This window comes from Centropristis striata, chromosome 12 (genome assembly GCF_030273125.1).
Source record: "Centropristis striata isolate RG_2023a ecotype Rhode Island chromosome 12, C.striata_1.0, whole genome shotgun sequence".
Taxonomy (NCBI): Eukaryota; Metazoa; Chordata; class Actinopteri; order Perciformes; family Serranidae; genus Centropristis; species Centropristis striata.
The window spans coordinates 22012483-22025938 of NC_081528.1; the positions used below are offsets into that span (position 1 = coordinate 22012483).

A 13456-nucleotide genomic window follows, 5' to 3' on the forward strand; every position below is an offset into this window, starting at 1 on the left:
TAGTGTTGCTTGTTTGATGTGTAGTGCTGTCCATGGTGCTGATCGTGCAACTGTCACGATGTCGCCGTTTTAGTGACTTTGTTTTGCACTATAACAACCGACTCAGCCTGTTTGTGTGTGTTTAATAGTGCAGTAAGAATACATTATGTGAGGAGATTTTGCCATTAGTAAATAATAGGCTGCACTATCGGGCCACAATTAATTTATACCAAAGGAACCAAGTTTTCTGCCATAATTAGTTCATGCTATACATCAGATACTTTCATGGCAATATTTTATCATATAAACCTATAAAATATCCATCGTTACAATAAAAAATTCAAAACTTTGTCAAGGATTGTCCAACCTCTGTGGTTTCACTGGCCTTGTGTTGCTCATGATGGCAGTGAAGCAAATATGTAATATCATAATTAATTATGTACAAATTTAAACAAGCCTGTGTCTTGTAAGGACCCTGGTACTCATCAGGGAACCGGGGCTGGGGGCTGAAGTGTGTTAAAGTGCTATTGCTCACAGCAAGAACAAGTTTTGATTAAAGCAGTGAACTTTAGTTTGATTGTACTTTTTTTTTTTTTTTTAAATCAGAGTCAGGACATTTTGTGTTTGGTAATACAGTTATATGTATGAATAAAATGGGCATCAAATTGTGGTCAGTGTGATGAAGGATACATGAGGTGGTCATTTTAGCCATGCCTACCAGTGGCAATGTCAGTCAATCAGTTGGTCCACATCCAACTATTGGATGGATATGCATGAAATTTCATAAAGCCATTTCTGGAGTCCAGAGAATGAATTCTACCAACTTTGGTGATCCTCTAACTTTTTCTCCAACAGTAACAGAAGTTAGAGGTTTACAGTGAAATATTTCAACAACTATTAGATTGATAACTTTGTTTTGCTTCATTTGTTATATGTCATAATAAATTTAATATGGACATTTTACACAATTTCCTGACATTAAGGTTAAATAATCAGTAGAAAAATAGAAAACCAAATTGATTAACAGATATGAAAAAATAACTGTTAGCTACAGCCACTTAATTTTTTTTTTTTTAATTATATAAATTACAAGCAAACAATTGTTATTAGGTATTTATAGGTATTTCTACTTGTTAAATATTTTAGATTATGATCAACTATCAAAACAAGAGACTCATTTTCTCAGCTAATTAATTTACAACAATGGACTGAATTATTGAGCCAATGACAACTAATCATTGCATGATGTTCCTGCTAATGCTACATACTGGCTTCTGTCTAATTAGCATCTATCCAATTAAGATTGGTTGATATGTTTGAATCCAAACCAGTAAAATGTGGTGATTTATATGTTTTTTATGTGAAGTTTGGTGACTCACACAAACACAATGAACTGAAGACACTAAGACAGCAACAATAAACAGTGCGGATGGGAAATACATTAGATTGTGCTCATGTATATCCAATGGAAACATAAAAGGAAGAATTGAGTGCCCATCATAGCAATAGACAGTTTACAATGGCCCTGGGGGAAGATGACACACCAGGGGAGAGGAGACACAAGTGTTTTGATTAGTAATACTAATTATCTTCAGACCGTTAGCAAAGAAGAGAGAGCATTAAGTTAAATGGCCTGCTCCAAATTCTCTTTTCTTTCGGTAACATAAATAGCTAAACGACAAATCTGATCTTCATCTCTTTCTTATTCTCTCTCTCCCCTTATGTCCCTCTCTTTGAGGAGGGCAAAATAAGTTGAAATCTTTTTCATTAATGAAATCAGACAACATTAAATTGTTCTCCTATTAAAGCAGCCCTTTGTCAGACGAGACATCTTCAATACACAGCGACAGTGTGACAACTCAGTTCACACACCCAGGTCTCTGCAGACCAATGAATGGATTCCAGCTCTGCTGTCACACTTAGATGATAATTATAGTATATATTGTCACAGTGAATGCATCCTGACAAAACACAAACACGCCATATGCAGATTGGCCAGTTTAACAGGCTGAGAGTAAATCAACATTTAGTGTGCACCGACGCTGGGGAAATATTTATCCTGGAGGACAAACGATGTGTGCAACAAAGCAGCCATATTGGGAGAAGTAAATAAGGCAGATTAACCGTTCTGGTGTTCTGGTGATGTTGTGTTCCCAGACATGTTCTAGCAGGACAGATGGAGGCAGTGAGACATGCATACCCTCATTGTTATCATCACAGACTGGGCAAAGCCGCATTAGAATTAATCAAATGAAAATAAACTCAGCATGAGGAGTGCTTGATTACTTAAGGACCTAAAATGAGAATTAACAGCGCCTCAGCTTGAGACCGGACCATGGAGGATCATCAGCTCCTTTCAACTTGTGCTCTTTGAAAACAGTAGCTTCAAAAAACCTTTTCATCCAGTTTAATTTCTTTTTATATAATATAGGACCGGGCAATTTATCAATATCCTGATTTAAGACTTAATATCATCTTAAATGTGTGATACTATATCGCAAAAATGGCATAAATGTTGTCTTTTCCTGGTTTAAACAGTTAACAATATGACAGGAAAATTATGTAATTCTGTTAAGACTTTTCTGAACTTGCAAGCCGGTCCTATTTACTTCTGCCCACTTTATTTTCATTGATTACAATTTACTGAGGATTATTTGTATATTAAAAAAAAATAGTAGTAGTAAACACTAAAAGTAAAAAATATTGAGCATTTTTTCTAAAAAATAATGTAATATTTGAATTTTTGAAAACATATCTTCCAGCCCTGGAGGTAATTGGTGAACATTTCCATTAATGATTCAACTGATGTTTATTTATTTGAATAATGGTCCAATTTCCAACAACTCAGGAGAAATATTATGATGTCTTATTCAACAGTCTATAAGCCAAAGATTTTCAGTTACTAACATATACGACCAAGAAGCTTCAAAATACCTTTTCATCCAGTTTAATTTTCTTTTATATAATATAGGACCGCAATATATCAATATCCTGACTTAATATCATCTTAAATATGTGATATTATATCGCAATATGGCATAAATGTTGTCTTTTCCTGGTTTAAACACTACAATATGACAGGAAAATTTTGTAATTCCCTGAAGACTTTTCTTAACTTGCAAGCTGGTTCTATTTACTTCTACCCACTTTATATTCATTGATTACAATTTACTGAGGATTATTTATAAAAAAAAAAAAATAGTAGTAGTAAACACTAATAGTCAAAAATATTGAACATTTTTCCTAAAAAAGAGTGTAATATTTGAATTTTTGAAAACATATCTTCCAGCCCTGGAGGTAATTGGTGAACATTTCCATTAATGATTCAACTGATGTTTATTTTGAATAATGGTCCAATTTCCAACAACTCAGGAGAAATATTATGATGTCTTATTCAACAGTCTATAAGCCAAAGATTTTCAGTTACTAATATATACGACCAAGAAGCTTCAAAATACCTTTTCATCCAGTTTAATTTTCTTTTATAGAATATAGGACCGCAATATATCAATATCCTGACTTAATATCATCTTAAATGTGTGATATTATATCGCAATATGGCATAAATGTTGTCTTTTCCTGGTTTAAACACTACAATATGACAGGAAAATGATGTAATTCCCTGAAGACTTTTCTGAACTTGCAAGCCGGCTCTATTTACTTCTACCCACTTTATATTCATTGATTACAATTTACTAAGGATTATTTATTAAAAAAAAATAGTAGTAGTAAACACTAATAGTCAAAAATATTGAGCATTTTCCCTAAAAAATAATGTAATATTTGAATTTTTGAAAACATATCTACCAGCCCTGGAGGTAATTAGTGAACATTTCCATTAATGATTCAACTGATGTTTATTTATTTGAATAATGGTCCAATTTCCAACAACTCAGGAGAAATATTCCGATGTCTTATTCAACAGTCTATAAGCCAAAGATTTTCAGTTACTAATATAAACAACCAAGAAACACAGCAAATATTCACCTTTGGGACACTTAAACTGAGGGTTTAACCGGATATAATGAGTAGCCTATCCAGGACAGAAAATGTAGACAACTTTTTACAAGAACCATGAGAGTGAAAATGTTTCAGTAACTGTTGTAGCGAACCAGCCATCCGAATTACATCACCGCCCACCTGTCAGGAGTTCATTCATGCTTCATACTTTACGCCCACAATCTCCCAGCCACTATACAAACTGCAAAGTGTGAAACCAACCTCCAGGAAATCTGTTGTGTCTCAGAGCTGCCAGTGTGTTGATCAGCAAAGTAGACACCAGCTCTACCTCAGCATCAGATCACACTGGGAAGTCTGCGTCGTCGTAGCTGACGGCCATCAGGTGGATGGGCATTCCCTCTTCTTGGCGGAGTTAACGCTGAAAGAGACAATACAGACAGATGCTGCTGTTCATTTCTTTCCTTATTTGTGCTGTTTCAAGAGGATCTGTGTGAAAACCTGGAGCAGATCTTTGAGTTCACGTGTGCCGTGTGCGTATACCATACAGTCATGGAAACAACGATTAGACCATTGTTTTCTTCAATTTCTTGTTGATTTTTAATGCATGGTACAGCTAAAGGAATTTGTTTGGACAAATATAATGATAACAACAAAAAAAGCTCATAAGAGTTTAATTTAAGAGCTGATATCTAGACATTTTCCAAGGTTTTCTTAATAATAAACAAAATCATTATCAAGAAAACCATGTAAAACAGCTAGATATCAGCTCTTAAATTAAACTCTTAGAGCTACTTTTGTTGTTATTATTATATTTGTCCAAACAAATGTACCTTTAGCTCCGCCCCATTGTGTGATAGACCTACACCTGGTCAGTAACACAATTCACTCTGGACTTAAACGCCTGACTAATCTCATCTGGAAGTCTATTTACCTATCTTTCGGAGTTTTAAAGTGCGCTACAAGGTTCAATTTTCCAATGATATTCTAATAGTTTCCAGAGAATATCAATGTTCAATGTGTATATGTTGGATGGTGTGCGAATACATACTTCCTACGGGCACTGCACTAGTTACTTTAAACACAACACAAAAAAAGCACAAAAAGTCACACACGTTAACGCAATATATTGAGTCCAGAAAAAACCATCTGTCTATTTTTATATATCGAACGATAAGTCAATATAGTTATTATCATGACAGGCCTAATTCCATACAGACTATAGTCATGGAAAAAACATTAGACCCTTGTTTTCTTTAATTTCTTGTTCATTTTAATGTCTGTTACAACTAAAGGTACATTTGTTTCGACAAATATAATAATAACAACAAAAATAGCTAACCAAAGGTTAATTTAAGAGCTGATATCTAGACATTTTCCATGGTTTTCTTAATAATAACCAAAATCATTATCAAAAAAACATGGAAAACAGCTAGATATCAGCTCTTAAATTAAACTCTTATGAGCTACTTTTGTTGTTGTTATTAGATTTGTCCAAACAAATGTACCTTTAGTTGTACCAGGCATTAAAATGAATTAATAGAGAAAACAAGGGTGGTTTTATATATTTTTCCATGACTGTATCTTGCTTGATTTAATACACTTACTGAAAACTGAATTGGGTTGTGTCTATTTGTATTTGCAGTGCTGCTTTTTGGTGAAGTAGATTTAATTGCCACTTGCTATCTGCTTTATTAGTTTTTCTGGTTTGACGGAAATATTCTCTTTTTATTTTTATTATTATTATTTTTATAATTATTATTTGTTAGCCCTGACTCTAAGCTGCACCCCTTTGACAATCCACATTAACTCCTCTAAATGGTTGATCTGAAGATTAATTTGAGTCTGCAATTAATTTTATATCAGTAAATATTGCAAATTCTGATCAAGTTCAGGCTTAAAGTTTAAATTCAGTTATGTTCCCTTCTGGCTTTAAGTACCAAAGATGTCTTAATAACTCATCTCTTCTAGAACCAGTGAATTTCAGAGAACCTTTTCACTAACATAGAGCATGGACAATACGAAAATAGGCTTATCATGTGTACCATATTCCATATAAGCCTGTCACGATAACGCATTTTTTAGGACGATATATTTTCCCAAAAACTATCACGATACACAATAGTATCGTTGTATCGATGTCGTTTTAGTTTTATAATGATATTAGAGCATAATAGGTACATCCTTTTCCACAGCAATTCATTTTTAAATCTCAAGATCATTAAACATTGGAATGAAATGTGGAAAATAAATCAAATATAATAACAATTAAAATATCCTAGATAAAAAAAAAGATTTAAAAAAAACTACAACCAAAACAAATAAAATAGACTTTTAGGATCTGTTACCAAAATTTAGCACTGAGATATGATCATTATATATTATATTTTAATATTAATATAACATATGAACAGTTGGAATGGCTGCTTGGAAAATATAGGGTTTTTTTTGGCAATTCGTACCGCCTGTGAAACATTTAGAGCATCTATCTATAAAGCAAGAAGAGTGTGTGTGTGTGTGTGTGTGTGTGTGTGTGTCTAAGGCATATCTTTCTGACCGTTAGTCAGACTGACCTCAGATTTTTCGTATGTGGCTTGCGTATTGTACAAAGATGTGCATCCTCGATTATGAAGATTTTTGAATTCATTTTTTAAAATATAATTTACGTAGGACGTGTTGCGTCATTGCTCTGTTTCTGATGGGACGCCTTTTAGGGGAACTCCGCCCCATTGTGTGATAGACCTACACCTGGTCAGTAACACAATTCACTCTGGATTTCCACGCCTGACTCATCTCATCTGTAAGTCTATTTACCTATCTTTGGAGTTTTAAAGTGCGCTACAAGGTTCGATTTTTCAATAATATTCTAATAGTTTCCAGAGAATATCAATGTTCAATGTGTATATGCTGGATGGTGTGCAAATTCATACTTCCTACGGGAACTGCACTAGTTACTTTAAACACAACACAAAAAAGCACAAAAAGTCAGACATGGAAACGCAACGATAAGTCAATATAGTTATTATTATGACAGGCCTAATTCCATACAGTCTATAGTCATGGAAAAAACATTAGACCCTTGTTTTCTTTAATTTCTTGTTCATTTTAATGTCTGGTTCAACTATTTGTTTGGACAAATATAATGGTAACAACAACAACAATAGCTCATCAAAGGTTAATTTAAGAGCTGATATCTAGACATTTTTCATGGTTTCCTTGATAATAACCAAAATCATTATCAAGAAAACCATTAAACTCTTATGAGCTATTTTAGTTGTTATCATTATATTTGTCCAAACAAATGTACCTTTAGTTGTACTAGACATTAAAATGAACAAGATATAAGAGAAAACAAGAATGGTCTTATAATTTTTTTCCACGACTGTATTAATTATTCTTTGAACTACCAGAAAATAAATATACAAATATATTGTTATAAAGATATGAAGTGAACGTGATCTATCAGGATAGAAGATTCAGCCATATTGCTGTTTGCAATGCCTTTGCCCTCCAGTCTCAGCATCATCACTCTCCCCATACAGGTGTTTTTTAAATCCCTCTGCCACAGTCCGCTTTAACTCCCCGATCATACTCTGTCAACAAAATGGTGTGTCTCTCTTTTTTCCTCTCAGACAAGACAGTCTGATATTGATGTCAATCCTTGGTAAGGTCCAGCCAGTCGAATGAAAGGTCAGAAAACAGACTCTATATTCCTTTTCAGTAGCAACCACAGTCACCCACATGTAATACTGTGCACTGCATTATCAATCCTGATGAAAAGACATGAGGCGATCTTTCATCTAACCTGACTGAGAAATGTCATCTCTTTCACTTGGACCTTGCCTGTGGTTGAAGCCCTTTTGTGTTTGTCGCCTCTTGGAAATTATCAGCCGCACAGCTTGTCCCCTGTAAACCGAGTATGTTCCTTGAGGTATTATAAAAAAATTGAAAGAGTTGAAAAGACACGGCTGATATTTACTTTTTAAGCATTCATTGGGTACGTGACTTTGATTTGCTCGGATTGATTAGCTTTTCAGGCTGTGAGCAAAGCGTGATAAAAAACATAATGCTGTTAAGTGAATATCATATATTTCCCATAAGAGCTAATGCGCATGCAATCTTTCAAGCTCTAACAGCATTTACCTCCTGGCAAAGATCAGACTGAGACACTGAGACACAGATCAGTGGAGGAGTCTCTCGGGAAAACTCTGTCTTCATCTCACTCTCAATAATAATAACACATGCATGCTTGCAGACTTAAATATGCAGAGATACCACACAATCGTTTTTCTCTTTCTGTTTTCCTCTTACTTTCTTCCCTCCTACTTTCTTCTGCCTATATATATATCAATTTATGGCCGTGTTGTGTTGTTTACATAGTCACTATACATGTTTCTTATGCTTATTTACACTGCATAATCAATGTGAAAGACCCAGGGACATTGTAATTATAATCATTATTTCCATAAAAACAATTTCTGCGTATATTCACACACCAGAAGGACCCATCTAATTGAATCTATTTCCTTTGCAGATGATGGATTCACCTTCTGTCATGGTGGATGTTGTCTGATTTCCATGCTGTGGAAATATGGTTTTATTTTCTGGCTTATCTCGGCTGCCTCTGCCTCATCTGCTCTTCTTCCATTCGCATTACTCTCTCTCTCTCTCTCCCTCTCCTTCTCTCTCTCTATGTCTCTCTCTCTTTCTGACTATCCCACTACCATTACCACCACCAGCAGAGAAATGATGGTAATTGGCCATTTTGGGCTTGGACAGCTGCTAACATGAAAGCGAAAGTGGCTTCAGCTCGGGAGTGCTGGGCTCTAACCTCTTCAACAGTTTTCCCACTAATAACCAGAATACCTCTTTTCCCTCACACACTCTGTACTCTCAATAAGCACGCATGAATAAATGAATGTGCACCCAGGTAAATTGGATAAACACATATGGGACTTGCAAATACACATTGTCGCTACTGATATCAGCTCGTCTTGACTGATTGGAAGTGAGAGCTGAGACCGACGTATGTCTCCCATATACAGATTAAAAAGCCTCTTATCTTGTCTCTTAAGGCCTTTAAGCAAGGACGATGTGCTTCACTGAATAATAAATGAGAAAGTTCCACTTGACTTGTAGCTTTTAATTTAAACCAAGCCATTACCTAAGTTGTATCAATTAGGCATCGTCGGATAATATGGAGTTGGCCGGCAAAAGAGTGAGATCATGCTTTTTTCCACCTTCTTTTTTTGTGTGTGGCTGTGCCTCTTTGCAAATGTGTAAAGCAAATGAAATCATCTCTCAGTGTTACAGTGGAAAATCATGAAATTGAATAGAGTGATTCTGCTATTCTGCAGAACATCCCGAGGCTTGGTACCTTGTAACAGAGATCCAATCGATGCCTGTAGCTTTAATCACATCTAACTTTAATGCTAGCCACATCTCCGAGGTCTAATTCTTTACTTTCACACCAAATTACTTTTTAGCCTGAGGCACATTTTCTCAAAAAAGTGTATCTGCGGTCACAGCTTCAGCAGTATGACCATGGTCCATTGATTGACACACGGCTAAAGGCTGAATTCCAATGGAGAGGACTCCTAGTTACACATATAGCTGGCTGTTTCTATACTGCACATGCAACTACACTTTCATTACAGACGGAGGAGCCTGGAGCCTTGGGGTGCCTCTGTCATTAATGCTGCCTAAATTCAGCAGCAGACCAATGCAGAGCACAATCACAGCTCTTTATCAGGTTTGGTAGCAGTTTCTTATTGAACCTATCTAACAGCAAGCAATAATTCAATGAGAGGCTGAACTACACCTCGGAACTCTCGTAGTTAATTAAAATCCTCACAGCAAATTTGGTCAATTTCATTTCATCATTTTAGATCAACTCCCCCACTTTCACTCTCTCAGTTAGATTCCCCTGAAACCTGGATTTGCCTGTGTGGTATTACTCCTGAAATAGACAATATTCTCCAATGTACGCTATATCTGATTTTTAATAATAAAGGATTGTCTTGTAATCCACTGTTCCATTGGCAACATGCATGTCCTTTGAAAGAGCCGGAGTGCCATCGTGTGGCAGAGCTCTGTAACTGCACTTTGTTGCACAGGAAGTTTCAAACAACTCTTGAGTTTTAACATGCAGAGATCTCTTACATCTGCCTTGTCTGCACAAATTTGTGTATTTTGTTTTTAAAGACATGCATCAAATTTTACATATGAAACAGTGTCCATTCACACCATATTGTTAAATAAATTAATAGAATAGAATCGTTTCAGTTAGTTCCTCTAGATGTCTCTCTTCACTCGTGTATCTCTGTTTTTGGATATTTAACAAGTCTGACAACCTACATGCAGTTACATCACCCTAACACAGAGGATCTAAGAGAGTGTGTATGTGTGTGTGTTTGAATGGGTGGAGGGTTGTTTGGATGGCTGGGAGGGGTGGGGTGCCCATTTAGAGGAGCATAAGTACATACATTTACTGACATATACCATGCTAGAACAAAACACAGTTGCCCAAGTATTTGCAAAGAAAGAAGTAAAAAAAGACATAATTGCAATGGACTTGCAGGAATACATTGTGACGCAATATAAAATCAATATCAGCTATAAAATGTGGATTTACAGTCTATCAGGAAATCTCACCCTAGAATTAATGTCATTAAACTGCCACAAAAATAATATAAGGTTGCATCAGTGCAGACCTTCACATCCTGGAAAATACCTGATTAAAGTTCTCCACAGCTACTTTCTGCAGGCCTTCACTATAACAATTAACTTAACAAACAGCATCAGCCATCTAGGAAAAAGAAATACTGCAAAGGTGTAGTCGTGAATAGGGGTCCCGCTAGAAAAATAATAATTTACAAACGTCGGAGCTAACTAATTTTCTCCATGCTTAATAGGACTGTTGTGAAATACTATTATAATTCGGGTGGAAAAAACTTAACTCACTACTTTATCACATCTAGAGTAAAGAGTAGGCAATCAGGTACAAAACAATCATTCTGGCGATTGTGTGGACACAAAGAGGGCAACCATACACACATATTCTGGGCGTGTCAAAAGTTAAAGGTGTTTGGAAATGGTGAATGAGATAATTAAAAATATAATTCTGTACTTGGGAAGCATAAATGACTGTGTTGTTGAAAGTGACATATATTTAACTAAGATAGTACTGTTTACATGTTAAAAAATGTTTTTAAATGTTTAAAAAAGCAATCACAACAAACTGGTATGAGACTGAGTCCCCTACTGTACAACAATGAAAGTGAAGTCAATGAAGTGTTATGGAAAAAATGAATTACCAAGTCAAACTGAAAGAAAATGTTTTTGCTAGTAAATAGGAGAAATGGATAACTTATGACAAAGTGTAAAGGTAAGCAACTGGATATACTGCGAGAATGAACTCTTGTAACCAAGGCCACTTTTGTGTGTGTGTGTGTGTGTGTGTGTGTGTTCAATGTTAAATTTGTTGAAATTTCATAATGACCTGGTTATAAATATGCAAGTAAATAGTATATTTAAGTTTAAAAAAGTTATAAAAAAATAAATACTATTATGATAATTTAATAAGATCAAAATACTTCCAAACGATTGGCGGGAAGTGGGACCACGCCCACTCATGAGACAGGAAGTGAATACGAATACTGTGCCAACCATGGTGCCAACCTCCTTATATCCAATATGTTTGGTAAAAATGAGTGTCATAGAACTAAGTTCAGACCAGCTCACTTGAAGCCAAAGAACACTGGAAATCTTGTTGGATTAAACACGACTGCCCCCATCGGACAAAGCTGCAGTGTTCATACATCTAAATCTGACATGAGATTATTTACTTTCCCTCAAACTGGATAGTCCCTAAAGAGCTACAAAATTTGAGCTACAAAATTTGGATAGTCCCTGAAGAGCTACAAAAGCCTGGAAGGGTAACAATGGTCGAAATCTGGATTTGTGAATAATATTCAGCCTTGGCGTTTACCAGCTAAACTTCCCTGACGTCACGGGAAGGGTAGGTAACGCCTCGTGGCGAACGTTAGCATAGCAACCATAGCAACAGGCAGTGTAACAATGTAGCCGCTGTGCTAACCTGTATGTAGCTTAGCTAGTCTGTAACTTTGATAGAGCTAATTACTGGCCGAATTAATTTTGAAAGGCACCTCCTCATGAATAAAATTATACCTTTATGATAAACAGCAGTTATCTTAAGAGTGCAATTACATTTTCATGATGTCTTATGATTATTAAATGACCAGTTGACACCATGAATGGCTGTCAAAAACATCAACAAACGTCAACTTCAACAAAGGCTGCGAAATAAATAAGATGTTAATGTAAGTAACATAAGTGTATTATGTACCTGACATGGTCACAGCGGTGACTACACAATCCAAATCCATCTTCTGTTTGTTGCCAACTCGTTTTTACTGCAGTAACGTTAATCCATTTCACCATATTTCAGGATCTATAGGAATCTGATAAAATGCGCACAACAACTATCTACCAGGCTCACTCTGTACTGCTGCAGGCGATTGTTTTTCTTTATTTATATCAAACAGCAATACATTGCACAGTTACAAAGAAGAAGAAATGAGTTACAGAAAAATAAACAATGCTAAAAATTAAATAGAAATAAATAATATAAAAAATAGAAGAGTAATTAAATGAAAAAAAGGAAGCAAAAACAAATAAATAAATAATAAAATAAATAGAGGCGAGGGCGAATAAACTAGCTGAGCAAACAAAATTACTCCCGGACCCCCCTCTCTGAATTACACAAATCAGAATCAGACATACTTTATTGATCCCTAGGGGAAAATTGCTTGTTACAGTTGCTGCTGTATAAGTACAGAGTAGAAAGTAATTCTGTAAATAAATAAAGGTAAAAAGAAAAAAAAAGCATGCTACACTAAATATACAACAATATAAAGGCAAGCCAAGTTTATTTGTATGGCACCTTTCAACAACAGGGCAAAAAAGTGCTTTACATAAAACATTAAAAGCATTAGAAAGAGACATATATAAAATTACATTCAAATATAAAACACTTTAAGACTTACAGACTAGTGCAGTATTACTGACAGGCAGTGGCAAACAGAAAAGTCTTCAGTCTTGATTTAGAAGAGTTGAGAGAGTACAAATGCTTAGTATTAAGTAAATGAAGATATGTGCAAATACAAATGTGAAATATAGAATATATTTGAAGTAAGTAAAGATATGTATGAATAGAAATCTGAAAATATAGACATAATTTGAAGTAAATAGTGATGTATACAAATATGTATATATGGACCATGTGTGACTTATTGAATTATTGCACATGCTTATTCATAATAATTATCTGTTCAATAAGTTAGTTAGCTGCTGACGGATGTAATAAGTTCAGTGGCCAGTCTATTGCCTCAGGTTGTATGTCAGACACTCTGAGGGACGCATTAAAAAGTTTGATAGCCTAAGGCAGGAATAACTTCCTGTGGCGCTCTATGGTGCATCTTGCTGGTATCAGTCTCCT

General features: G+C 35.2%; 1 long non-coding RNA gene across 2 annotated transcripts in view; it reads right to left on the reverse strand.

Annotated features, from left to right (window-relative positions):
• Window positions 1-12446, reverse strand: part of LOC131981993 (uncharacterized) — a 49123-nt gene extending 36677 nt beyond the window's left edge. For both annotated transcript variants that reach the window (XR_009395333.1, XR_009395332.1), the window contains exons 1-2: window positions 12305-12446; window positions 4201-4357 (exon numbers count right to left, since the gene is read on the reverse strand). This is a non-coding gene — a long non-coding RNA (uncharacterized LOC131981993). The remainder of the gene's footprint in view (window positions 1-4200; window positions 4358-12304) is intronic.
• Window positions 12447-13456: the final 1010 nt, after the last annotated feature.